The sequence below is a fragment of the Oryza sativa genome, chromosome 5 (genome assembly GCF_034140825.1).
Source record: "Oryza sativa Japonica Group chromosome 5, ASM3414082v1".
NCBI classification, from domain to species: Eukaryota; Viridiplantae; Streptophyta; class Magnoliopsida; order Poales; family Poaceae; genus Oryza; species Oryza sativa.
Window position 1 is genome coordinate 13,308,013 of NC_089039.1, and position 27,104 is coordinate 13,335,116.

The 27,104-nt window shown below is 43.2% G+C and overlaps 1 long non-coding RNA gene and 1 pseudogene across 1 annotated transcript; both read right to left on the minus strand.

Moving 5' to 3' along the window:
* Nucleotides 1–4,208: 4,208 nt before the first annotated feature.
* LOC136356769 (uncharacterized) lies at nucleotides 4,209–5,207 on the minus strand. Its single transcript, XR_010741723.1, has 3 exons — nucleotides 5,051–5,207; nucleotides 4,634–4,949; nucleotides 4,209–4,541 (listed from the first exon to the last, which is right to left on the minus strand). It is a non-coding gene; the product is annotated as an uncharacterized lncRNA (long non-coding RNA).
* A 3,142-nt stretch (nucleotides 5,208–8,349) lies between these two features.
* LOC136356495 (uncharacterized) lies at nucleotides 8,350–12,026 on the minus strand (annotated as a pseudogene).
* Between the last annotated feature and the right edge of the window lie 15,078 nt (nucleotides 12,027–27,104).

A 27,104-nucleotide genomic window follows, 5' to 3' on the forward strand; every position in this document is an offset into this window, starting at 1 on the left:
TCATTCAAATTGGGTATATACTCAATTTGAATCTTGGAGCCCATACTCCATATAGCACCAGTTAATTTACCTTTATATATATATATATATACATACATATATATATATATATATATATATATATATATATATATATATATATATATATATATATATATATATATATATATATATATATATATATATATATATATATATATATATATATATATATATATATATATATATATATATATATAAGACGGCTGTTTTGTACTCCCGGGAGTACATACACCGTCCCTGATAGTGGATCATCCGATAGGATCCCATTTTGCCGAATTGAGAAACAAAATAATTAAATACTTGACGTAACAATCGATGCATGCATGCAACTACTAATTTAATAATTACTGTTGCATGCAAAGTAGTTAGGTACGCATGAAAATTACACACTACAACAAATCTGGGCTTCTATGACGATTACCTAATGACAGAACACATACATGTCATAAACAGAGGCTGTTTATGACGACTGTTCACAGGATGACAGTTGTTTATGACCAATCCGTGTATCTGTCATAATCATCGTCACAGTATATTTTGCATGGGCTCTGTGACGATAGCACGATGACAGTAGTGGATTGTCATAAAATATAGAACTATTATATTTTTTAAAAACAAAAAAATCTTGTTATACTAGATTGCTACTAGACCACAAATCATTTGTCTTAGGTGGACTCTTCTTGTCTACATCAATTCTAGTCTCTCATTTTAGGATTTTAGGATTGAAGTCATCTCTAGTCTCATTTTATGAATGAAAAAAAATTAGAATTATGGCATTTCATTCTATGATTGAATGAAAAAACTTAAAAAAACAAACTAAAATGGCTATAAGGTGGTCTAAATTATTCTTTGAAAATGTCCATGAATTTTCGGAGCTCAATAACTAATTTTAATACCACAAAGTTCATTTAATCTATTAAAATAAATGAAAAACAAATTAAAATTCCTCTCTCTTTCCTTGGGCCTTTTTCGGTCCAAGTATTACTCTCTCCCTCCCTCAGCCCGCAACCTCGCTCTCCCTCCACCTCCTCCCTCTTCGGGTCGCCGTCCAAGCCCTTTTGCTCCTTCCTCGCCGATAAGTCCATTTTACCTCCCTCCTCTCAAATCAAATAACTTTTCGGGTAGTAAATGATTACAAATGAAAAAATTGTCAACAACAAAGTTGTATAACTTATCAAGATCTACAACTTTTGTTTTGGTCATTTTGCTATATGACTTTGTTCCAATAATTTGAATTTGTATTTCAAATTATGGCAACTTCAAACAACATCTTCAAATACTAAATGATTTCAAATGAAAAAGTCATCAACAACAAAGTTGTATAACTCATCAATATCAATAACTTTTATTTTGGTCATTTTGCTATATGACTTTGTTTCAATAATTTGAATTTGAATTTCAAATTATGGAAACTTCAAACAATATTTTCAAATACTAAATGATTTCAACTGAAAAAGTCATCAACAACAAAGTCGTATAACTCATCAATATCTATAGCTTTTATTTTGGTCATTTCTTCATACGACAAAGTGATTTTAACATTGTTCACAAAATTTACATCTCTCTCTTGTAGTTATAAAACTATATAAGAGATATGTAAATTTTGTGAACAATGTTGAGAGATATGTAAATTTCATGTTCTACTTTAACAAGACCGTTTTCTTCTTTAACAAGACCGTTTCTGCTAACTTCATGTTCTACTTTACCATAGCAGCAGTGTACTTAGCTCCCAAGAGTTTTTCGTGGTACTAACATATTGCGCCTGTGCCTGGAATAATCTGAAAGTATAGAGCATCATGGTGTAAATTGTCATATCTGAGACTTAATGTGTGCATATGTGGCATTCATGATGGAATGGTTCCATTGCTTGCCATGATTGTAGTTCTATGCAAACTTATGCGTGAATCTAGCGGTTATGCACATTTTACTGGTACTGCTGCAGCTGCATTTCCTCCTTTTGACTGTATTATAATCGGTGAGGGGAATGAATGAATTATTACCAGCCGAGATTAAGAAAAGCAAATGAGCTGCTCCTGTTTTCTCTTTCCTTGTTAGTCTGCCCAAGCAGCTTATCTTGTAAAGTTGTAACCAACAGAGCATACATCAATCACAGCAAGCAGTTTAAAACTTTAGATTAGTTATGGTTGTTGACTTAGGGTGTGTTTGAGGAGAAGGGGATTGAGGAGATTGGGAAGATACGCAAAACGAGGTGAGCCATTAGCTCATGATTAATTGAGTATTAACTATTTTAAATTTCAAAAATGGATTAATATGATTTTTTAAAACAACTTTTCTATAGAAAATTTTTGAAAAAACACACCGTTTAGTAGTTTGGGAAGCGTGCACGTGGAAAACGATGTGCTTTCTTCCTCAAACTCACTGGAACGAACGCTGCCTTAGAGCATGTTTCTTCTGCAGTATGGAATCCTCTCCAGGTCATTTTCTGATGCTTATTGCCAAGAATCATATCAGCACGCCTGCTCCTCATGATTCTTATTCAATTCTTTCAGTTAGCAGCTCTGGAAAGTAAGTGACTATATTATTGGCTAGCAAATGACTAGCATACAGAGATACCAGCAATTCTGCCCTTAGGGTTTTTTTTTTTCATTTGAAGAATCTCATTTTGACATGACTATGCATTGGCATTTGGCAGTGTAGGTTGAATCGGGCATGTAACTTAGCTAATTGCTTCCTAGATGTAATGTGCTCTCTAATGTGTTTTCTAAAAAGACAAACTCTATTTGTTTGTTTACTTATATGTAGCAATTATATGGCCAGACATCCCTTCATATGCTATATACAAAACAAGTGATTGGTTAGTTGTTGATTCAGGAACAGGGAAGCTCTTTTCCTGGAACACCTGTCATGACAGATATGCTTTGATAGAGGGTGCATTGCCTACAAGGATGACACTTGATTCGGAAGGGTGGTTCTTCTAAAAAGGCAAACGAAAAGAGCTGCTGCAGCTAGTGATAGCTGCTTCTGCAGCCTCAGTACAAGTGTGTCTTGTTACATGGTGGATGGATCATTTTGTATTCATGTTTTGTGCTTTTGTATGGAACATGTTGAAAACTGTATTCTTGAACTTACTTTTGTAGGGGCTGGAAAATTAATTATGGCTGGAATGTGATTATAATATAATTATGAAAATGGTTGTGGTTTATATTCTGTGATTGCTTTTTAATTGGGCTAGCTCATAATATGGGCTAGAATTGTATTGGGCTATAATGAAAAAAAAATGTAAAAGCAAATTTGTAGCTGGGTCAAAAAAAAATATTTTGGCCAATTGTAATTGAAAATAAAAAAGCCCATGCTATATGGGCCGAATGTGAATTGCCACGTCATTTGCCACATCACCTGTCTTGTCATCTGCAACATCACATGTCATTATACACGTGGCGTTATTCGGTTCATTTTGTTATGACGAATTTGTCTCGTCATTCATCAATAACGGGAGAACTATCGTCACTATATCAATGACGATGTCCTCTGGTGGTCACAGATGATGGATAGTGACCCACCTTCTGTGATGACAGTCATTTCGTCACTGCAGGCAGACAGTGATAGGAAACAGGCTGTTATCGTCACAATGTAATCGTCACATAAGCCCAGAATTCCTATAGTGACTGTTGCATGCAAAGTAGTCAAAGAACATGTCTTTTTTTTCAGGATCCAGTATATACTGTTTTTTTATGACTTAGTATGTACTAGTACGTAGTAGATTTTTGGTTGCTGGACTATATGCTTTTTTGTTGTAATATTCAGAATATATGTACTTGATTTGATTTCTTTATGTATGGTATATACTTTTATAAGTTAGTAACAATATGCACCTTTTTAAATTAGTAGAACAGTATATACCTTTTTTAAGTTAGTAGCGGTATGTACCTTTTTAAATTATTAGAACAGTATATACCTTTTAAGTTAGTAGCGGTATATATACTTCTTTTAAAGTTAGTATCAGTATATACTGTTTTTTTTTCTTAAGGTAGTGGCAGTATATACTTCTAAGTTAGTAGGGAGGATATACATTTTTAAGTACATGCTATTTTTAAATTAGGAGTAGTAAGTATATATATATTTTTACAAGAGATGCAAAAGTATCGGTACATTAATTCTCTGAGATGCAGCATGTATTGAGATGAGAATATGAAGAATAGAAAATCTTTGAATGAGCCATTCTAATCTAGATATAAACGAAAGCATATGCTGACTATAAACCACAGCATACAATCCAGGCAGTATATCCCATTCACTTCATGTATACCGATTCTGTCTAAACAGAATATCCAATACGAGAAGCACAAAGCTCTGTTTTCTTTTCGGAGCAATATACTCGACTTTCAGAATACTTCAAAACAAAATTATGCCACTAAATCACAGTTTCCAAACAAGAGCTTTTTCCCATGGCGCAGACCCTCTACGCTAGCTTGTTGCAGGGTTGAGGTAAGCATTTGAGTCATTGGAGTCAACATGTTCTGACGCCGGTTGGCAACCATCTGCATGCAACAATGAGAGGCTTAATCATTGAACTAACAGAAGAATAAAATTGGATTGCCATAGAAAGAATGCATAAAAAAAAAATCCCTACCGTTTTGTGCAGCATCGGGCTAGCTGCCACATCAATCTTGCCTCATCAATGCCGTGGATGAAGGATTGATTAACGCTGTGACCTATAAATCACCGCATCGACCTGCTGATGAGAGGTCGCTGCCTATACGACATACGCACGAGCCTTCCGATGGATATGGACCGACGCCATCACGGCAAAGCCCACCGCCTGCTTGCCAATGACGCCGCTGGGGGACGATCGTGTCGTCGGTTGGATGGACGATGCGTTGCACCGTGAGTCTGCCGCCGCGCCGCCGCCGCCGATTTTGTTCGTATCAAGCAAAGCCTCGTTTGATCTGCAGGTGGGATTTGGATTAGGACGGGATAACTTGTTCAAGCAATTAATCTGATTAGAATCACAAGCGGATTAATAATTGATCTACAAGGGAGGACTTACCAGCATCGTTTGTCTCCCATCGGTGCAACGGCCGGATGTACATGATGCTGCCTCTGTCTCCCTGTCGGACGCTGAATTGGACCAGCCGTCGTCGAGCCGGTGCGCTGCGCGCCGTCTAGAAACGACGATCTGGAGTCGATCTTGCCGCCGCCAAGAAATGTCAAATGGCAGGCCAGTAGTGGCGGTGCCGGATTTATGTAAGCTGTTCGTTCCAGATCCGAGTTGTATGGGATAATTAAGGATTATGTGAATTCATTTTTCACGTAAAATTGAAACGGGTTCGTTCGATGGGATCCGATAGTAAAATCGTGCAGGCTCATTGAGATGCTTTGGATCGACGGTGGATATAGCATGAGTACGTACCCCCAGGAGTATAGAATCATTTTCCTACACATCTTAACTAATTAAAAGATTTGTATTTTTCCTTTAGTCACAGTCTTTTGTCCGCAACTTTTCGTCCGTCATATGCCGGCTAATTTTTCACCGATACGATTTTTTTTTGTCCGCATCCGATTTCTGATTTGGTTAGATTCATCCACAAGCCCACAAGCCAAATTGCTTCCAGGATTTTAGGTCCATCTACAAGCCCATACACAGGATTCTAGGTCCATCTACGAGCCCATACTCCTTACAGGTTCATCCAGAAAAAATCTAGGTCCATCTACAAGCCCACAAAGCCCATACTCCTTGGTTCACCCAAAAAAAACGCAATAGTCCAGGTTCACGCCAAAAAAAAAAAGATCGCATACAAAAAAAAAAACGATCGCATATAAAAAAAACGAGGAGTCCAGGTTCACGCAAGAAAAAAAAATATCGCATATATACACGAAAAAAACACACGAGTCCAGGTTCACACGCAAAAAAATACCCACACCGATTCCTACTCCAGTTTGCCCAGCCCACGTCAGGAGTCATATTATATCCTGATTCTATGTCGAGTTAGATTCTATCCCGCTATTAAGATCACAGGCAATATCTATATCTATATCTATACCTATTTAAAAAATACATAAGGCTTCTGATCGATTTTGTCGTCCGTCGTTTGAGTCTGAGTCTATCTTAAAAAAAATAAAATCCCAGAGCTAGATCCCCACAGACAATTTTAAATTTAATTAAACAGCATTGGAGTGAAAAAAAAAGCCGACTCGATCAATCGGCTAATCGAGCCGATTGCTCCCAATCCCATTGGCCCCAATTCCCAAAATACATGAATCACAAAATCACTCAAATGCAATCCCAAATCAAAATCAACAATCTCACTATATCAACATCTCAGATCACAAAATCCTCAGAATATTCACAAATCAAAAACCAAACTACAGTTATACCGGAGAAAACCACCGTTGGTTCCATGTCGGGGAGGTGAGGGGCAGCTGGGGAGGGGGGCAACTGCTGCCAACACACCGTGGAGGGAAGCAGCAGCTGCCCGCCACGCCGGGGAGAGGGAGCAACAGCCGCCGGATTAGTCATGGGAGGAGCTGCTATTGCCGGATCCACCCTCGGCCGTCGCAACCGCCGCCAGATCCACACGCGGTCGCCGCCACCGCCTTCGGATCCGCGCGGGAGGGAAGCGAGAGGGGGCGGAGGGATCTACCCGTGGCTGCCGCCGATGCCGCCATCACCCTCAGATCCGCCCGCGGCTACCGCCGACGCCGATGCCGCCACCAACCCGCTACCACCGCGGGAGGGAGACGAGAGGGAGAGGAGGAAGGGGCGAGGGAGGCGAGACGGGACGGAGGGAGCCGCCGCCGCCGCTCGTGGGGAGTGAGGTAAGGGCACCGCCATAGCCGCTTGTTGGGGGGAGGGTGCCGAATCACTGCCGCCATCGCCATTTCAGCCTGAAGGAATTGGGAGAGGAAAAACTGAAGCTATGGTTAGGGTTTTGGTACCAGCCGTTTTGATGGATTCGAAACCGATCTGAGCCGTCCATCAAAATGAGCGGCCCGGATCAATCCCGCATCGGGCCGGCCTCCATCTCTGGGCTGCAGCACTACTGGGCCGCGCGCAGCCCATGAAGCACTAACAGCGTGCGATTGAGTTGTTGGGCCACATTTCGTATGGTTAGTCCTTTTTTTAAAAAAAAGCAACAAGTCCACTTTGCCTCTCTCAAATATATCTCCTATCTAATTCATAGGAAAAACTAAAAATAAAAATTACCCAACAAAATACAATTACCCAACAAGAGGAAGTTAGTCTTTTTAATTGCTACAAAACCTTAGTTGATGTTAAATCTGGTAAACAAGAAATATATTATTTTCAACATGTTGTTTATTGGTAGATTTATATCAAGAATACCTTATTCTAAAAGGACTCATATCACAAATTAAATCCTAAAAATATTTATTGTGATTTTAGTTAAAATTATTCTGTTGCAACGCACTATTGAATAATAATTTATTATGAGCTACTATATTTCTCTCTATCATTTGAGACTTTTTCTAGCGAGCAAAAAGTACCAAAGCAGTGTGAAAATAACTACGGTTAAAAACAAATATTTTTAGTTTTAATACAACGTAGCGAAGCACGAACATTTTGCTAGTATTTATATATACATATATGTATACATATATGTATATATATATTTATATATATATATACATATATATATATATATATATATATATATATATTATATACATATATGTATATATATACATATATATATATATATACATATATACATATACATATATATATACATATATATATATACATATATACATAGTAAATTTGTTTGGTGCTCCATGGTGCCCGGGCACCATTGTTGAAATTGAGTATATACCCAATTCAAATGAGCATGAAACTTTTTCAATTATTTAGGTATTAATATTAACTACTTTACTAACTAGTTGAAAGCAAGTTTGAACTGAATTTGAACTTGTTTTTGTTAGATTTTGATTCTAGGTATATAGCATCCATACATATAATTAGTTAGGTATGTAATCATGGATTGTGAAATAAAGTTAAATTTGAGTTGTTTTGTTGATAGGTATAGGTATGAATCGAATTCTTATAACTAGGTATATACTCACAATTTGAAAATTTTGAAAAATTTGAGTGATTTTGTGCATTTGAAACCATGGTGCCCGGGCACCATGGTGCCCCTATATGTATATGTATATGTATATGTATATATATATATATATATATATATATATATATATATATATACATGTTCATATATGTATGCAAATGCATATGTAAATATATATGACAAAAATATATATTTACACTGAAGTAAATGTGTACATATATAAAAATAGACATGTATTAATTACAATTCATTATGTCCTAGGTAGCTACGACTTCGATGTAGTAGTCGTTATCTCAGAAGCTAACGACTTATGAACTGTATTTCCGTCGTAGTAGAATTCACCCTCGGGATCAAGGACTTGTTCGTTGATGAATCCCATGAGTTGTTCTTGAACTGCCGTGATAAATTCCTTGTGTGTGTGAGGTTATCCCTCATGTGAATAACCTATAAATGTATGAAATTAATTAGTAAACAACAAATCGATACGTACACAATGAAATTTTGAATTTATTTGTATGTACATCGAGCTCTCTTGTGATGTAGATTTGGGTTGTAAGGCAGTGGCAATACTTGCATACGTAGTAGCCGCACAAGTTAGTTCCCTGGTCTTGCTTTGCACTATATATATATACATGACAAACGACGAGAGATTTAATTAATATACACTTATATTTGAGTTAGAGATTCAATATAAATGTAGAGCATGTACTCACAGGAAATTTGAACCTCCGCCTAAGTTTTTCTTTCCAATTGCCGCGGACCAAATGACGGAACCGATACCAAGCCCTACATGGAGTTTAAAGCTATGATTCGTAGTAGCAATTAATAGCGAAAATCGTAATAACATTGGAACTTATGACATTACCTGTCTATAAGTTCAAAAACCTTGTCAAAAGTAGACTCTTTTTTATCCATTGAGTCATAGACATTGACTCTGCAGGCCTCCAAGTCGAAGAGTAAAAGGACCTAGTGGAATCTGCAATTTGTGAGGTGATATATGAAAAACTGTACATCTATATGTACGGGAACGAAATTTTTTTGGAAGACAGTACAAACTAACTCTGTATTATAGGGCAATAGTATGAACGTCTTGAAATGCTGCTCCTTCAGGAGATGGACGAGATTGTCCTCTGTGGCTTGCGAATACTTGTCAATCATTTCACAGTTTACTTTCCTAGGGTCGATGAATCCAGTATCGTAAACCCCCCGCCGTCGGGCCCTTTGAATCTCCATTCTACAACGATATAAAGGAATTGTTATATATGGTGTACATATATGTACAAGGAGCTAATGAAAGGAACGTAAGAAATATAACTCAACGATACGTACAAAATCCATGCGCTCAGAATAGATACGTCGAGGGCGTCCAGCTGGTATAGTTCGTAGATATCCTTGAAATTGATCTAGAGAACATCTTCATCTTGTAAGAAGTCGGAGATCTTGATCCTCGCTCCGATAATCTCCCTACCGCTGGCGCTCATCTCCATGTACCGTTGATGGAATTTGTATATCTGTGTCGGTAGGGACTGCAGCTGCTCAGGCTTGACAAGCGGTTTACCGAGTTCGTACTGGTGTCTCACTTCCGCCTTTGGGATTGGTGCGCCTTTAATCAACTGATCCCTAGTTAGCCCGGTGTCAGAAATGAATTCTTTTACTCCTATTTCTTGCCCGGTCACCAACGGCTCGACCTCCTGGTTTGGCTGCTCTCCAAGCTAAGGGACTTTTTTGGACTTCCCATAATATGCTTTGTTAAGTGCTCGCTCATAGTCCGTTAGCTTTATGGCCTCCTTGACTGGTGCCGACATACTCCTGAAGAACTTCTTGGCACTCGGGTCTATAGGAATCTTCTTTTCTGGACTCCGAGGCTTCAATTGCCTCTTCACTTCTGCTGCCACGTAAGCGTCAAGCTCCTCTTGCGTGCAATCGTATGGTGGCTCCTTGTTCTTGGCGGCGTCAACTTTCGCCTTCTTCGTTGCCCTTGTGGGGGCAGGCGGTGGAGCTTGGTGAGTTCTTGACTTGGAAGGTGCTGGAGGACACCGCGCAGGAGCCTGAGGAGGAGTCGGTGCAGGAGCTTGAGGAGGAGTCTGTGCAGGATCCTGAGGAGGAGTCGGTGCAGGAGCCTGATCAGGAGGAGACGGTGCAGGAGCCTGAGGAGGAGAGGGTGGAGGAGCGTGAGGAGGAGACGGTGGAGGAGCCAAAGGAGATGGTGCACGAGACGCCGCTTGTCGCCCAGGGAGGATGATGTACCGCTTGCGCCATAGTATAATGGCGTGGCTTGTGTCTCGTAGATGCGTCTCACCATCTCCTCCAGGGTAGTCCAACTCGAGGTCCTCGTACGCGGCTTCCACCAGCTCAACTTCGACCCTTGAGTATCCAGCTGGAATCAGCCTGCAGTGGTAAGTCCCTGAAGGGTCCATTGGGATGGCCATTCCCGACGCCACCTTCACGTGATGAGAGGTTATCTATTAGTAATCAACCTAAGCAGCAACTTACGGAATGTACAAGTAAAAAATCATAAAACTACGAGCATACCTTGATTGATAAGTTCTTGAAGGGAATATGCAGCTCACACGGTGTCCGCTGCATGATCTCATCAACGGGGCAGGTGGTTTCGTCCTGAGTTTACATGGCGTCCATGCTTTGTGATCCTAGCTGCCCCGTTGAGGTGCAGCTGCTACGATTGCCTGATGGGCTGACCATTGCAGGAGGAATGTACGGCTGGGGATCCTGGGACCGATGTGCGGCCATGCGTTCATCCACCTTCCTTGCCACCTCCTCTTGCATGCTGAGCACGTAGCTCGATACCCTGTACTCAAGATCTGCAATCTTCGCCTCGGTATCTCTCTTGCTCCTCATCCGACTCCTATACTTGTGGATGTCCTCCTTGAATCCAATCTTCCAAGGAACCACGCCTTTCCCTCGTGTTCGTCCTGGATGCTCGGGAGTCTGCAGGGCGAGTGACAGCTCGTCCTTCTCTCTGTCGGGTCGGAACGTCCCCTAAGAAGAGGCTTCCATTGCGTCCGTTAGTTGACTAGCCGCCTCGCGTATCTGATCGCTGAACACCAGGGAGCCATTAACTGGGTTAAGCGTTCCACCGTGAGCATAGTACCAGAACTTCGATCGATCCGGCCATTTAGCGGTGGCCGGTTCGATACCCCTCTCAATCAAGCTTGCTTCCATCTCCTCCCACTTCGGCATTGCGACGATATAGCCGCCTGACCCAAGGTGGTGATGGTACTTCTTCTTGGTGGCATTTTCTTTGTTTCTGTCCATCATCGCTTGCCCTTGTTGCCCTGTCTTGTAAGCAACGAACTCGTCCCAATGATCCCTCAGCTTGGGGAATAGGTCGAAGTTCGGTGTCATCCCCTTCAGGATGTATTTCTTGTAGAGATCTCCCTTGAAGCTCTGGAACTGTTCTGCCATTTTCTTTAGAGTCCACCTTTTCACTATGTTCTCTGTACCCGCAGGAAGGGTGAATGTCTCGAGCATTGTGGTCCACAGCATCTCTTTCTCCGAATCTAGGACAAAGCTCTCATGATCTCCGTGTGCCCTTGTTCTGCGCCAGTACACCGTACTAACCGGCATGTTATCCCGCACAACCCAACCGCTGTGTCGTACGTAATTCTTGGCTGCTTCTGCCGGGGCACTAGGTCGGCCGTCTTCGTCCACTTCTGTTATGATGTGTCGACCCTCTAGCTTCTTCGTGGCACCTCGTTGTCCGCGTGCCCTCTTCTGTCCAGCGGAGGGTTGACTTCCACTAGCCTCCTCCTCCTCGTTCCCCTCCGCATCCCTCTCCACGTTCCCTTCCACATCCCTCTCCATGTTCCCTTCCTCGTTCAAGTACTGGTTTGGATCATCGTTCCCCTCTTCTTCGTTCCAGTACTGGCTGCTTCCCTCTGCAATTGTATCGTACAGTTTCTGTTCTTCATCGCGATCAGCCATCTGTTCATACAAGAAATATTTGCTAAGTCTACAGGTCATATTTGCTAAGCCTAATATTAAAACTGTACTAATCTTGTATTAAAACTCTAACAATCATATATGCTAAGTCTAAGTGTCGTATATTAGAACCCTAGATAATCATATATGCTAAGTCTAATTAAGTTTCATATATTAAAACTCTAATAATCTTATATTAAAAATCTAATAATCATATATGCTAAGTCTAACATATATTAGAACTCAAATAATCATATGCTAAGTCTAAGTGTCATACTTTAGATCTCAAATAATCAAATAGTTAAATAATCATATATAAAATCTAAGTCTAAGTGTCGTATATTACATCTAATAATCATATATGCTAAGTCTAACTGTCGTATATTAGAACTCAAATAATCATATGCTAAGTCTAAGTGTCGTACATTTGATCTCAAATAATAAAATAGTTAAATAATCATATATAAAATCTAAGTCTAAGTGTCGTATATTACATCTAATAATCTTATATTAAAATTGTAATAATCATATATGCTAAGTCTAACACTCACATATGCTAAGTCTAATTAATAATCCTATATTAAAAATCTAATAATCTTATATAAATATCTAACAATCTCTAACACTCACATATGCTAAGTCTAAAACTCTAATTATCTCTAACACTCACATTTACTAAGTCTAATAATATAATAATCTAATATTAAAAATCTAATAATCTTATATTAAAAATCTAACAATCATATCTTTACATCACTTGCCTGCGCGAATTCCTTCGAGGGCTAGCTACCACTTCGGCTAGAGGGACGACGACGACGACGTCTTTTCTGCAACATTCAAAAAAATGTATTAGTCTAAACGCAAAGGAACATATATTGTATTTCACGTTTTCAAGTATATATAATCATATATATATGCTAAGTTTAATAATCGTAAAAGGCGACCGTTCGTTCGCGTTTCGTTCGCGTTCATTCTACACTTTTAGTTCAACTGCATGCCTTCACGTTCGTTCACACGTTTCGTTCACGTTCGTTCTCGTTTTGTTCATGTTCGTTCGCGTTCATTGACGTTTTGTTCGCGTTCGTTCACGTTTCATTCACGTTCGTTCACGTTTCGTTCAGGTTCGTTCACGTTTCATTCACGTTCGTTCACGTTTCATTCGCGTTTCATTCACGTTCGTTCACATTTCGTTCGCGTTCGTTCTCGTTAAGTTCACGTTTCGTTCGCGTTTCGTTCGCGTTCCTTCACGTTCATTCGCGTTTAGTCTACGGCCGGAAACGGAGGGGCGGCGTGGCGGCGACGCGGCGGTGTGGCGCGGCGGCGTGCCGAGGTGGGGGCGGTGGCGTGGCAGTGCGGCGTGCCGACGCGGGGGCGGCGGCGTGGCAGTGGCGTAGCGGCGTCGGCATCGGCGGGACGCGGAGTCGGGGTCGGCCGTGTCGATGTCGGCAGCGGCGTCGGCAACGAGGCCGGGGCGGTTTGGAGATGAGAGAGAGAGAGATCGAGATCGAGAGAGAGGGGAGGCGGCGTCGGCGCGGGGATGCCCTAGGCAGTGGCGGCGAAGGAGAAGCCGAGATCGGGGGGAAGAAACTTCTAAGTGTTGGAGGAGAAGACGAGGGCGCATCGGGAATATATATACCCCTAGATCTTTAGTCCCGGTTGGTGAGAACAACCGGGACTGAAGATAAGATCTTTACTCCCGGTTGTTGTTACGAACCGGGACTAAAGATATCTTTAGTCCCGGTTGTTCTTACCAACCGGGACTAAAGATGTTTTCCCGCTATTTCCAAATTCTTTTTAAACCCGGTTAGGGCTAAGAACCGGGACTACAGATAATAGCACTGAATATTGAATTTCACTACATATGTGTTTCTAAAATAGTAAATAGGGCATTAAAATTATTTAAAGTCAAAAAATTAATGACAATTACTTCAAAAAATTATTGTTGTTTGTGGTAAATTAAATGGATAATATATAATAAGCACATGAATGATTTAAATCATATATAATTAGCTTATGCATGATTTAAAATTGTTAAAAATTCTAATTAACATATGTAAATACCACATGCATGATTTAAAACTTTTAAAAATTCTAAATATCGTATATAACTAGAATATGCATGATTTAAATTTGTTAAAAACTCTAATAATCATATATAATTAGCATATGCATGATTTAAAATTGTTAAAAATTCTAATTAACATATGTAAATACCACATGCATGATTTAAAACTTTTAAAAATTCTAATTATCGTATATAACTAGCATATGCATGATTTAAATTTGTTAAAAACTCTAATAATCATATATAATTAACATATGCCATACAACAATTGATTTATATGGATATTCAATGCATCCAAAATAGTTTACATCATGTACACAACAATTACGGCAATACATCGGCGGTAACAGTTGACCGCACGTACTTTCTCCTCACTATTGTTCCTTCCTTGTGATCGCTACGTGAGTAAGGGGTGTCTTCATTTGAGAGAAGGATGCTAGGGTCAATCGTCACCGTGAAAGGGGGTTGCCCATCAAACTGATCATAATCCTCGTCAGTCTTGTCCTCTACTCCGACGATTTTTCTTTTGCCTGGGAGAACCACGTGGCGCTTCGGCTCGTCAGGCCCTTTGCCCTTCTTTCCTTTGCTAGACATGCCCTTCACGTAAAAAAGTTGCGTTACATCATTGGCAAGGACAAAAGGTTCGTCCGAGTATCCAACCTTGTTAAGGTCAACCGTTGTCATCCCACTGTTATCAATCGTTACGCCTCCACCAGTCAACCTAACCCATTGGCATCGGAACAGAGGGACCTTGAGAGGATCATAGTCAAGTTCCCATATGTCCTCGATGGCACCGTAATACGTGCCAGTTGTACCATCGTGTCCCATGGCATCGATACGAACAGCGCTGTTTTGGTTCGTGCTCTTCATGTCTTGGGCTCTCGTGTAGAATGTGTACCCATTGATCTCATATCCCTGGAATGTCGCGATCGAGCCGGATGGTCCCCTTGCCAGGAAGGCCAGTTGTTGGTTAATTGTCTCATTACCCATGAGATGTTGTCGCAGCCACGCGGGGAAAGTATCAATGTGATGCCGTGTAATCCATGCATCGGACTTACCGATGTTTCTGGCGCGAACTAGAGCCAAGTGCTCCTCGATGTAAGGAGCCACCAATGAAGATTGTTGCAGAACCGTGGAATGGGCTTTACGGAATAAATTGTTGTCTACCATCATTATTGCTTTCCTTCCGAGAGTCCCCTTTCCTCGTAGTCTCCCTTCATGGCGTGATTCAGGTACCCCGATTGGGCGAAGGTCTTCAATAAATTATACGCAGAATTCAATGACCTCCTCTGTTCCGTACCCCTTGGCTATGCTTGCCTCTGGACGAGCACGGTTACGAACATACTTCTTCAGAACGCCCATGTACCTCTCGAAAGGAAACATGTTGTGTAGGTACACAGGCCCGAGAATACCGATCTCTTTGACAAGGTGACAAAACAGATGCGTCATTATATTGAAAAATGAAGGTGGAAATATCAACTCAAAGTTGACAAGACATTGCACCACATCATTCTGAAGAGCTTCTAATCTATCCGGATCGATGACCTTCTACGAAATTGCGTTCATGAAAGCACATAGCTTTGTTATTGTTGCCCGGACATTGTCTGGAAGGATACCCCTTATTATAACTGGTAGCAGTTGTGTCATCAACACATGACAGTCATGAGACTTTAGGTTTGTGAACTTCTTCTCCTTCATGCTTATTATTCGCTTTATATTCGTGGAGTATCCAGACAGTACCTTGATGCTCTCCAAGCATTCAAACATACTTTCCTTCTCTGCCTTGCTAAGAGTGTAGCTGGCTGGACTCAAGTAATGGCTGCCTTTCTCCTTGGGTTCCGGGTGAAGGTCGCCGCGTTGTTCCATATGCTTCAGATCATTACATGCTTCCAGTGTATCTTTTGACTTTCCATATACACCTAGAAGCCAAGAAGGTTTACGCAAAGGTTCTTAGTGAGGTGCATCACGTCGATTGCGTGGCGGACGTCCAAGAATTCCTAATAGGGTAACTCCCAAAATATAGAGTTCTTTTTCCACATTGCTGCGTGACCATCTTCGCCCTTTATAGGCTGGCTGCCAGACCCCTTTCCAAACACTACTTTAAGATCTTTAACGATAGCAAACACTGTTTTACTGCTACGATGTTTAGGCTTCGTACGGTGGTCCGCCTTTTGTTCAAAGTGCTTGCATTTCTTCCGTACTGGGTGGTTTGCAGCAAGGAATCGATGATGACCCATGTACACAACCTTCCTACAGTGCTTAAGATACGTACTTTCTGTTTCATCCATACAGTGAGTGCAAGCCTTGTACCCTTTGTTGGACTGCCCAGATAGGTTGCTAAGTGCAGGCCAATCGTTGATACTTACGAACAGCAGTGCTCGTAGGTTAAACTCGTCCTGTTTGTCCTCGTCCCACACGGGGACACCATTCTTTTTCCACAACAGTTTAAGATCTTCGACTAGTGGTCTTAGGTACACATCGATGTCGTTACCAGGTTGCTTGGGGCCTTGAATAATAATCGACATCATTATGTACTTCCTCTTCATGCATAGCCAAGGGGGGAGGTTATAGATACACATCGTAACGAGCCAAGTGCTATGGCCGCTGCTCATCTCTCCAAAAGGATTCATGCCATCCGTACTTAGACCAAACCGTATGTTTCGTGCATCCTTTCCAAAGTCTTCAAATTTTCTGTCAATGTTTCGCCACTGCGAACCATTGGCGGGGTGTCTCAGCATCCCGTCCTGTTGACGTTCTCCAGCGTGCCAACGCATCATTCTAGCATTCCCCTTGTTTCTAAACAAACGCCTCAGCCGTGGTATTATAGGGAAATACCACATCACCTTAGCAGGAATTCTCTTCTTTGTTGGCTGCTCGTCAACTTCACCTGGATCCTCTCGTCTAATCTTGTATCGTAGTGCTTTACAAACAGGGCATGCTTCTAGGTTCTCGTACTTCTCACCACGATATAGGATACAATCATTCGGACATGCATGAATCTTCTGAACTTCCAGTCCTAGAGGGCAGACAATCTTCTTAGCCTCGTATGTTGACTCGGGCAATTTGTTTCTGTCACGCCCAGAAATTTAGCCCAAATTTCCAGACTATTTTGTGTATTAAATCCCTGTCCAGGACCAGCCAGGGTACACAAAACGACAAGTAATAAACAGTTCCAAACGTAAATAAAGCGTAAAATACTTACAGAAGAGGCACTTAGTCCTCACACCGAAACAAAAGCAGCAGCAGCGGAAAAAAAAGCGATCCTAGCGGGGCTTCAGCTCCACTCCACAGGCAAAACTCAACTGGGGTCTGAGCCTTGGTCCTCTAACTCCATCTTCAGCTCAGAAGCACTACACTTCTGAAAAGGGGGAATAATAGCAAGGCTGAGTACAACCACCGTACTCAGCAAGCCACACCAATGATGCAGACGTGCAAAGGGATACAACGATGGTTTGTGGCTATTTGCATAAAGGCGGTTGTAAAACATTTTATTTAGCAAACAGTAAAACTGTTGAATAATTAAAGTAACATTAAAATCTCCACTGATCAACGCTACACCACGTTGAACAGGCCCAACCAACCCACCTGTACTACAGTGCATTGGGTCGATTTATTAAGTGTGAGACTAATCACGGTGAATCTGGTCGATCGCCCATAACCGCGGGCACGGCTATTCGAATAGTTTTACTCTGGCCAGAGGTGCACAACTGTACCCACAAGACACAACCCACCGACATGTCACCGCGTCATCATGTGCCCATGATGCACACGTCACCGTGTCGAGTGATTGTGACGAGACCCTTCGCATAACCCTCCCCTAACCATCCACACCACGCTAAGGTTTCACCCCCACCCCTCAAAAGGCAGTGGGCGGTCCCCTCTTGCGCCGCGGTGAATCCGGCAGCTGGACAACCGGACACCCCGGCCGACCCAACTCCATCACGCCCACCCTCGCCACCGGTGCCTAGGAAAGGGTCGAGCTATACTTCAGATCAAGCAGTTACCCACTCCTGCTTGTGGCAAGCGCTGTAAGTCTTCCAGGGTTTCCCGTGAACCGGTCCTTAATTGCCATGGGTGCGACTCACAAAACCATGCACCCACAGCCCACCACTCAGTCGCATTTTAGTTGGATAATTACGACCATGAAACATGGCCAGACGTCTCGAGCACGCAGCTCAACAAGATACTAGAATGTCTAATACAGCAATGATCCCATCGACTGAGCTAGTGGTAATTAAGCATGGCTAAGCATATAGTTCTAGCTAGGTCACATAAGTAACACGAGCTAGTCAATTTATCACCCAAGGTTGACAAAGGATAGATATCAAGTAAACATGGCACAAGCGAGCAGATAGGTAAACCCTATTCCCATGTAATTAGCAAGACATGCATGTTTATTTGCAAACGGTAAAACATTTATAAATTGGGATCAACATGCTCAAGGGGAATGTGTGACTTGCCTTGCTTCTTCACTTTGATCTTCCGAACTCTTTTCCTCGCGACCGCGGACTTCCGAAACGACGGAAACTACACGCTGGCACGCAAAACGAGGAAAACTCTAATAAAAACCAAGGAAACAGTACATAAAAACTAAACAAACATGTAGAGCTCAATTTTAGATGAATTTTGCAAGTTAAATGGCTCAATTCGGAGTTCGAATGAATTAGATATGGATTTTAGAAATTTTGAGCCATTTAAATGAATTTCTAGAATTAAACCGAATTATTGCGCAATTAATAATTAATTTCTCAAAGGAAATGACAAGTACTGACGTCAGCAAAGGGCCGGCGCCGACAGGCGGGCCCCACACGTCAGCGAGCCAAGGGGGCGGCCCACGGTGGACTCGGTCCACCGCGGCACAGGCGCGGGCGCACCACGTGGACGGCCACGTGGCGGCCACGGCGGACATGCGGCAGAGGTGGCGCCGACGTGGCGCCACGAGGGCACCGACGCGGGGCGGCGCCGAACGGCCACGTGGACGGCCCAGATTCACTCGAGGTGAATCGGGCGGCCTCAGGCGGGCGCGAGCCGGCTCGCCGACCGGCCGACCGGGGAGCGGCGGAGTGCGGCGGGAAAAGGGAGGGGGAGCTCACCGAGTAGCACACGACGGAAGGAGGTGGCCGGCGGCGAGATGGCAATGCGAGGCGGTGACGGCAGAGCTCGGGACGGACGGAAACAACGACGCTCCGACGACGGGCGGCGCTCGGGAAGAGGCGGATGAGCGGCAGCTGCACCCTAGGATGGGAGGGGAGGTGTTAGGGAGGACGGAGCGGCGACATGGCCGGCTGGAGAGGAAGGGAAGGGAGGAAGGGCTCACCGGCGCATGGGAATCTGGACGTCCAGTGAGTTTCCGGCGATGGGAAGAAGTGGCCGAGGTTCTCCTCGTCCTTGTGGAGCCGAGGGAGGCGACGGCGTGGGTCGGCAACAACTGGAGCAGCGGGGCGACGCGGCTGGAGTCGGCCAGTGGTGGTGGTGGCTCGGGTTGACGGGGGAGGGGCGGTTACGGTGGCGATTTGGGAAAACGGAGCGGAGGCCGGGGTAGAGCTTGGCACGGCGTTGCCGACGGCGCAAGCGGCGAGGTGCGGCGACGACTAACGCGGCGGCCGGCTGAAGGCGGTGTGTGGCGGTAGTGGCTCGGCCTCGCGATGGGAAGGTGGTTCCGGCGGTGGAGGAGGGAGATGGAGTGGATGCCGGGGTGCGGTGGGGCGCTGTGATGCTATAGGTGGCTGCGGCGCAGCGCGGCAGCGACGGGAGCGGCGGTGGCGGGCGGCTGGAGATCGCCGGCGAGCGGCGGCTAGAGGGAGCACGGTGGGGAGGTGCCTAGGGAGCGCGGGGTGCTCGGGGAGAGGGGAAAACGGATGAAGGGAGGCACGTGAGTCGTTTATATAGGTCCCGGAGGGGGAGAACGTGGCCGGGAGAGGCGGATTTGAAGGGGGAAGAGGCGCCGGCGACGTGGGCGAGTGGGGTGGTTCGGCGCCGGTTTTGGAGGGGGAAAGTGGGGGAGGAGAGCGGGGTCGTGGGCGGCGAGGTCCCACGGTCGGGCGGGAGCGGCGCAGGGTGGAGGAGGTGGGCTGGGGAAGCGGCGACGTGGGGCAGCTCAGGCGGCCATGGTGGTTGCAGCCGGCCAGCCAGAGGAAGGAGGAGGAGCTGACAGGTGGGGCCGCGGGTCCCACCTGTCGGCCAAAGGAAGAGGGGGCCGGTTAGGGGAGGAAAAGAGGACTAGAGGGAGAGGGAGGAGAGGAGCTGGGCCGGCGGCCCAAAGGGGGGAAAGAGGGCGGCCGGGCCGGAGGGGAAGGGGGAAGGGATTTGGGCCGAGCCCGAAAGGGAGGAAGGGGAAGATTATTTTCTTTTTATTTAAATTAGTTTAATGAACTTTGTGACTTTAAAAAAATTATTTGTTGAACTCCGAAAATTCACGGAAAAATCCGGAGAGTATTTTAGGGCACAAAGAATATTGCAAAATATTCCCGGCCAATGATTTTTAAGGGAAAATTTCAAATTCTCCCATTATTTTACTTGATTAAATTGATTTAACTTTTATTTAATTTCTAGAAAATGCATTATTTAATGATTTTTAATCCTGAACGAAAATCGGGGCGTTACAGTTTCCCTCCGGAAGAATGTTCTTGACGAGTTTCAATAAATCGCCAAATGCCTTGTCACTAACACCATTTTTTGCCTTCCATTGCAAGAACTCCAGAGTGGTATCCAATTTTTTTGCCCTTGCTCGCAACCTGGGTACAACGACGTTCTGTGGTCCTCTAACATCCGCTCCAATTTATGGGCCTCCTTTTCACTTTCACAGTCCTCCTTTGCGTCCTGCAACATCTGACCAAGATCATCCGCAGCGTCGTTATCGCCAGCATCCCTGTCCACCTCGCCCGTTTGAATTCCTTCAAATCCAGCATACTGAGCCCAGTCGGGAATGTTCTCATCCTCCGCTTCATCTTCTTTCATTTCAACCCCTTGCTCACCGTGTGATGTCCAACAATTATAGCTTCGCATGAACCCTGACTCAAACAAGTGGAAATGAATAGTCCTGGATGCAGAATACTCCTTCTGGTTCTTACTCTTATTGCATGGACAACAAATAAAATCGTTACGCTTGTTAGCTTCGGCCACTCTCAAAAAATAATGCACGCCCTCGATAAACTCTTTGGACCACCGGTCAGCGTACATCCATTGCCGATCCATCTACATGAAATGAAAAAAAATCGTACATAAATAAATTTTCGTATAGTAATGACAGTCACACAATAATGATAAAATATAATTATAAAATAATCCAACAAACAATTCATATTAACAAATTTTAATTTGAAGTTCTACGCTAATGTTAATGTTGTACTTCTCTTAATTTTCAATTCAGTTTGTTTTCTATTTTTTAAAGATTAATTTTCAACATATTTTAAACTATAAGAATAAAATTCTTTTAAGTAAACAAACAAAATTTCTATATATTTTTCTTCCCCACACAAATTTTCTCTCTCATCAACTTACATCAAAGTTTTGTAAACAAAAAAAAATGTGTGAAACATAGCTCCAAAAGTAATATAACAACAAAAAACATTGGAGGATGAAGTTACTAACCTTTTAGACACCTCCGATTTGTATATAATCACTAAAAAAATTCCACAAGAAATTTGGGCATGACCTCCCCTCTTTCTTTGAGAAATTTTGAAGGTTGCTCGGGCTGGAGGAGGAAGAAGACATATATAAAGGGGTGGATCTTTAGTCCCGGTTGGTGTTATCAACTGGGGCTACAGATCGCCGGGATGTTACCAACCGGGACTAAAGATCCCGGGGGGCCTGACAACGTCTGACATCTTTAGAACCGGGACTACCAACCGGGACTAAAGATCACATATGCCCGTTGTAGCCACCAACCGGGACTAAAGATCATCTTTACTCCCGGTTTTAAATGGATCCGGGACTATTGTGGATTTCGACCGACCGACCAAAGATGGTTTCTCCACCAGTGTACATATTTGGCTTCAAATAATCACAAAAATTAGAGGTTTTTCTATAAGGGTGGAGATATTGGGTTCTAGCTGACAAAGCTGGCTGGGTCAAGCAACCCACTCTACTGTAGTGGGTGCTCCACCTCTGACTATAAACATCGTTTGATGATAATATACAACAAGAAAGTGAATAGAAGTTAGTAATTGCATACAAGAAACCAACTAGTAATACTTATAAAGTTTATAATGTGTAGCACCTATAGAAAACAGGTCTTCATTCACAAAACATATCAATATATCATGCAATCTCATCATCTTTATGTCACAGAACAGATCAAGATAGCAAACTATTCAAGACAAGACAAAAATTCTCAAGCTTTATTTTGATACAAAGCTACTCTATCTATGTTTGTTACCATTTACTGGTACTATTGTAATTTTGACCACCAATAAATTTCAAATGATTAGGTTATGATAAATAAAAGTTTAATACTTATATTTATGTTTAGTACGTAACACATTTAGATATATAGGTGAAGTACTTCACCGTTTTTTAGTATTCTCTGATCTTTAATGATTCTAACTGTAAAACTTTTATATAAGCAAGTTGATCTTGACATTTTATAACTAGGTTCTTATAGATTAATAATGCATCCCTAACGGTTCAAAATGTCAAACCATTACATATTTTTTTTAGGGATAAGTCCATTTTACACCCTCGAACTCTTGTGCTTGTCTAAAATACACCCAAAACTCTAAAACCAGATATTTCACCCCCTCCAACTTTCAATACCGTTCACTTTACACTCTCAAGTGGTTTTTCAGCTGGTTTTCATCTATGTGGCAATGATGTGTAAGTCTAGTCAGCAAATAAAACTAAAAATAAAAATTAGAGCCACACGTTAGTGGCCACTTCTTTCCGCATCTCCTCTTCCCTTTCTTTCTCTATCCTTCTTCCTCCCAGACAGAGAGCATCGGTGGAGCTGAGCAGGAGATCGGCGGCCGTGGAGCAGGGGACTCGTTGCGGCGACGGAGCTCAAGCACATCCCCAGCCTTCCCTTCCGCGCCGACCGCCGGCGAGCACGAGCTCAAAGGTCCACCTCTCCTGCCACCTCTAGGAGCTCCATAACTCCATCTTCTCCATGAATCGAGCTCGCCGGTGGAACTCGAGCTGCTTGGGGATGAGAAACTCAAGCTCAACGAGGCGGCGGCGGATGCAGAGCTTGAGCTCGACCTCGTCCTCGACCAAGCGGTGGCGGCGCTGCATAGGGATGACTCCTCTCCGCGCGTATGGCTTCGGCGAGGTCGGCCACTTCCGCGTGAGGCAGCAAGCTCGTGATTCGCAGCGCCACCGCCCTCGCAGATCCACGCCGCCGCCGCCGCCACCGCCCTCGCGGCTCCACGCCGACGCAGCCGCCGCCGCCCTCGCAGCTCTACGCCGCCACCGTAGCCGTCGATTTCGCAGCTCCGCGCTGCCGCCGCCCTCACGGCTCCAAGCCGACGCCACGCAGCCGCCGCCGTAGCCGTCGATTTCGCAGCTCCACGCCGCAGCCGCCCTCACAGCTCCGCGCCGCCGCCGCCGCCAACGGTCGTGAGAGAGGAGAACAAACAGGGGAGGGAGGGAGGGAGGGAGGGAGAGAGAGGGGGAGAGAATATGGGCTTGGCCCATGTTAATGTTTTGCGCTGACGTGGCATCCGATGTGGCATCCGACATGGCAAAAACCACGGTAAAAACAGCCCGGGGGGTTAAGTGTCCGGTATTGATAGTTCAAGGGTGTATTATATCCGGTTTTGTAGTTAGGGGGGTGTATTTTAGACAAGCACAAGAGTTCGAGGGTGTAAAATGGACTTTTCCCTTTTTTTTAACATTAGAGATCTAGCTCCTAGCCCACACAAAATGTAATCCTCCGCATTGAAGTAGAAAATACAGATGAGCTACAGTATGGTACATTAAGTCAATCGCTTTAATCTTAAAGTCGCTATATCCAGCATATGCTTTAAGAATACAATAGAGGATCAACGAAATAGATCTGGCCTCAAGTTCCCGTCCAACCTTAGCACACTCGTTAACCTCTTCACCTCCAAGCTCTGATGTGGATGATGACACCATAGGCACTAGATCTGGTCGCTTCGAGCTCAGTATTGTTGGATCTAGGTGCACTGAGCTCAAGACTAAAATATACCACCTGATTTTCCTTAATAATGACTAGCTAAACTATATTTGTCATGGAAAAAAATTGTGAAAAGTTTTATATTTGTTATTTTTCGTTCATGTTGAGTCAAAGCCTCTCCAGCCCCCCCCCCCCCCCAACACACACACGTTTCAGTTTCGCCTTCATTTGAACCATCAACCCACAATTCTATCAAATTCCATCAAAATCACCAATGTTCTCAAGAACACGATTTTATCAAGTTCCATTCATAGTAGTTCCTCAAACTTTATTCAAAAATTCCTTGATCTAGCTTTCCCAAACCAATACAAAATTCCAAAATCGACGAATTCAACTATTTGAAAATCATTCCACTAAATACTACTACTATTTAAAAGTTTCATGCTGAGTTCTATCCAAAAAATCTTCTTCAAATGAATCTCTACCATCCTTCTGGGGATGAGACTACAAATTGGGCGCCCAATAAAAACCCGAAAAACCGGCTACCCTACAACAGTTGCATGCCTCCATCTTTCCTTTCCTCACTGCATGTGCACGTCCCCAACTTTCTCTCTCTTTCCCGTGTGTGCATGTCTACATCCTTCTCTCTATATATGTACCTCTTTTATTATTTTGTGAAATTATTTTTCTTCTAAACTATTTATCGGATTAATGATCCGATTATACCATTGTATTCGTTTGTAATTAAATCTTTGTAAATAGATTATATTCATAATTAAAACATTTTTATATAATACATGAAATATCGAGTTGTAACTGGTGAAACATCACAGAGCACTGACTGAAACATCCAAATAATACAATGTGCAATATTTACAAATTAACTAGTGAAACAACAAAAAATAATATTAAAAAATCCAAGTAACACCATGTGCAGCATTAAATAAAAAAAAATTTACAACACAAAAATTTAAAATGTGCAACATTGTCGAATTCCCATTGAAACATTAACTTCTTATTCATGAAACATGGAATTTCAATGGCTGAAAATGTATATTATTTTCATCAGAATATAATCATGTGACATGTTTTTGTAAAGATTTAATTGCAACAAATATAACAATGTATTCGAATTATACATTGGCTAAATAGTTTCGAAGATAATTTGTTTATAGGTTGTTAAAAATTTGTATGCATGCATGCATATATACTAAAGAAAGAAACAGGTGCATGTTATCGTGAAAGAGCAATGATTGCTAGGGTTTAGCTTTTCAGTTTTGCCGATTCTATCGGAGGTCACCAATATACCGAAATTTTGGTTTGAAATTTTGAATAAAGTTGGTCAAATTTGAACAAAATATTACCAAGTTCAAAAAAAATAAAAATTTCGTCCAAAATAATATCATATTTATCGACGGGGGATACGCGTAGACCGGATATAGAGGGTATTGGGGTACGCTGGTACGAGGATCTACGTGATACGATCAAGCAAACAGGAAACAGAGATTATACTGGTTCAGGCCCCTTGATAGGTAATAGCCCTAATCCAGTTGATATGGGATTATATGATGGAAATCACAGATTACAAAGGGAATAATGGAACTCGATGATACCGACGAGATCGTAGTCGAGTAGGTTCGACTAAGATTACTCGGCGACTTGGCTCCTGTAGGCTCCGGCTTCGTAGGTTGTGGTGGACGTGTTAGCGGTGAGATTCGATGCCTTAGGTCCTCCTGGGGGTCCCTTTTATACCACAGGTCAGTTGGTCTCCAAGTAGGACTCAAAGACATCGGACCCTGCACGATACAGTGACGACCCAGTTCTGTCCGAGTAGGACTCCTTCCATCTGTGGACTCCGTGATGAATTTCCTTAATGTATACAGAAAACGTTCGTATACGCGCAGGCATACCATATCGATACACAACGTATATCGAAGGGTAGAGGGTATATCTTACCCGTAACCCTGACAATATTCGGGCGCGGCAGGGGGGGTGTGGGGGAGAGGGTTCCGAAATTTCTAAAATTTCAGAAATGAAATTCTGGAATTTTGAACCCTGGTGACCGCGTGCATTGCCGTGACCCCAGGGCTGCCGACCTCCCACGCCAGTTTGGCCGCGACGCTGGCTACTCGCTCATACTCAATTTGATAGAGAAAATTAGCATTAACTATATTTAGCTGGGATAAACTTTATAGATATATAGGGTTGAAAGGATCTTATAAATCATGTCTGTTTCACCATTTGGAACTTTGGATTAGCTTTGACTGCAGATTGGACTGGTCTGGATTTTGCAAGCGAAAAATCGAACAAATGAAATGAAGCAGTGTGGTCTAGATGACTACTCCATCCCAATGCAATGGTACCCAGTGCGTCACATCGTATTCAACAAACCGATCGCTAATTCTTCCTTATCTGGAATTTTTGGATCATGTGGTGAATCGAAAAGGAAATCAAATCGAACCCCGCATCTTCTTCCCCGATGCGGACTCGTCGTCTTCCATCTTAGGTCTGTTTGGGGGAGTTTTAGATTCTAAGAAGCAGCTGTTTGGTAGCCAGCTTCTGAGAATCTGGAAAAACTCTGAAACCCAACTTTTCCAGCTTCTGGCTTCTTAGTTCATTTTTCAGAATTTGTAACTACAGATTCTCAGAAGCTGTGAACTGTTTGGGACAGTTTCTAATAGAAGCAGCTTTTTAAGCTGCAGCTGGGACACAAACTCCCTCAAACAGGGCCCTTGTCTCCTTCCCCAGTCCCCCGCCGTCTGTAAATCGCGCCGTCCACCAACGGCTTGAGAAGGATTACTACGGCGGCCATGGCGCCGACGGTTCAGCGTCCTTTGCCTTCCTGGGTCTTGCTCGACAGCACCGTGGGCGGCGGCCGCCGGGCGCCATCGAGAGAGGGTCGTCGGAGTGGGCGTCAAATGCACGGAGAGGCAGCTCCTCTACA